Consider the following 2,840-nt stretch of genomic DNA (forward strand, 5'->3'; position numbering starts at 1 on the left):
AAAGCTGTGATAAGAGGCATGTTTTCTAAACCATTCATAGCCACCCTCCTCCTTTAATTATAAAAGATAAAACATACAACATACTGTAGGTTTATTTTTATTCAAAAAGTTACTGTCTCAAGACATAAATACAAATCAGAAAACAGTACAATTAGGACAATAGAATGTGGAGGACAACAGGTTAGAGTAATATATAAAACATTTTTAGCTGGTTGAAAACAAAGCTGTAAGAACTGCTTTCACAAAGAAATACTCCTTTCAAGAGTGAGAAAAAAAAATCAACTTAGGTTTAAAATCATATATACAGTCCTCTCAGCAGTTCTAGTAAATGCAGTGGTTTGAAAAACAACATAGGCAGTACTTTTTGCACATAACAATATTTGTAGATGGAAAATCTGTTAGACAAGTCTCGTTTCATTTGTTATTAACCATGATTTAACAAAACAATTGTACTGTATCATGATCTTTTAGCTAACCTATGGTTTTTGGCTACCACAGCCCAATGCTTGTTGATTTCTGACTCTAAGAACTGAAAGCCTTTTGGTATTCACCCATTTGAAGATATTCTTGTATTGCAAGCATATTAAGGCATGGAATGATTAAAATAATATACCTCAAGAACTGAGAGACGACTGACAAAAGATAGATATACATGTAATATAAGTTAATATTTTGTTTTAAACGATGTCTAGCTGCCTAAGCCTCGCAAAATGAGTTGATGTCAAAATGGCAAGTAGCCACTTTCTGTTTTAAACTAATTTATTTGTGAAAGGACATAAAATGAAGTTTAAAGCTTAGCTTTCAAAGAATATTATGGGTTATGAATTCTATTATCCCATCTAATTTACATACAGAGGAAATGTACTGTAACCTGTTAGAAGTATCTTTAACCTGAAGACTGCTTGCAAAGACAGATAGATAAAACAATATAAAATACAAATTTAAAAATCATTTTAAAGCATGAACACTCATGCTTTTCTATTTTTAAACATTGTTAAACTTTCAATATATTTCTGAAACCTCATAATTTTAAGTTGGAATTTAAAAGTAAGAAAAAACTAAACAAACTGCGCAATTATAAAATCAGCACCAATTTATATATATATATAATTTTATTTAAAATTTAGATCCCTATTCCCACACTCTAATAAGCTGTATAATTTTTGTTTAGAATTTTTCTGCAAACATACTACAATAAGCTTCTTTTATTTGGAGACAAAATACAGTGGCACTACTGGAAGGAATATCACAACATTACATTTTTATCTTAAAGGACAAGCAAACTTTCAGGGTTGATAATGGGATAAGCATGTTTGAGACTGGTTACCTTCTGGCAGTTCACTGCATCTGGATTATTTCTGAAAAGTATAGAGAAGCTCTTGGATTTTAAAAATATCTTAAAATACATTTTAGATGAAAAAATTGTAAAAGTTCTGCTTATAAGTTTACTTTTCTCCACAATTACAATATTTAAAAGAAAGCTTTGTTGATTGATGTTTTAAGCATTTAAATTTAGAATGCTAAAAACAATTCTATCCTATAATTTCAGGGCAGGGGAATAAATTCATCCTTAACTTTGTTTCTTGGATGTAAACAGAAATCCAGCAGAGGTCATCATTACTTAGTACACCCAGTAAATAAATGTGAGAGGATTCATGTCTGTACCAAATGCCTCTTTAGATTGTTATATTTTCTTTAAAAAAAGCATGAAATAATTGATTCAAAAGCCAACTAACAGCGCATAAATAAAATATTTACTTTCTAAGAAAAACTGTAGCTTATCATCAAATTGTTTACTTGTCCTTTACTTTTTTCAGGCAAACAAAACTGCCCCTCAATGCACTTGATCTTGGTAAGCGTAAGCATGTCATATTCTCCTTAGAGAAAAATCTGTACAGAATTTCACTGTATCTACCACACTTTATTTTAAAACTTCCTCTTCCACTTAGAAAATGACTTCACCACAGATTTAACTGAGTACTGGTATTAAAACATTGACACCCCAAGAACCTAATGAGAGAGAAGAAAAAAAATCTTGTTAAAATTGTCATTCATTTCTTTGTAAAATGTATCTGCAAATGTTATATTAATATTTGTTAACATGAAGTTTAATAATATGCTAATAAAACCACTGAAAAATCCCCCTCCCTTCAGATATATAATTCTAAAATTAAAATTACCATGAATATGTAATGAAGTAACAACATCAGGCCTAATCAAGATGCTACTTACCCCACAAATGTAACTAAGAGCAGGGACCATGTCTCATTTACATGTTTATTCACACCCCTGATGCCTAGATAATGCCCTCAACACAGCTACTTGACATTTGTTGAATGAACAAATGTATGTACTTCTTAACATATACTTCTGGCACAGGCTCAATGGAAAGAGATTAAGAATGCCTTGCAAACTTGGTCATTTCCCTGTGGAGTGGGTATAGCTTAAACAAACTGAGGGCCTCAGAGGGGAGGTGGGTGGGGGAATGGGATAGACTGGTGATGGGTAGTAAGGAGGGCACGTATTGCATGGTGTACTGGGTGTTATACGCAACTAATGAATCATCGAACTTTACATCAGAAACCAGGGATGTACTGTATGGTGACTAACATAATATAATAAAAAAACATTTAAAAAAATAAATAAAAGGGCATTTAAACATGTAGACCAAAAATATCTAAGAACAATACAAGCATGTAGAAAATTCAGAAAATCTAGCCTTAGTGAATAAAGAGAACTATAAATTTTAAGAAATTCATTACGTAAGGTGAAATCTGGGCAAAGTAACTTACATTGATAATTTTTTTATACCATTCCAGTTGGTAAAAGAAGGGTAAAAT

Source organism: Ursus maritimus (genome assembly GCF_017311325.1).
Source record: "Ursus maritimus isolate PB19 chromosome X unlocalized genomic scaffold, ASM1731132v1 scaffold_X1, whole genome shotgun sequence".
NCBI lineage: Eukaryota > Metazoa > Chordata > Mammalia > Carnivora > Ursidae > Ursus > Ursus maritimus.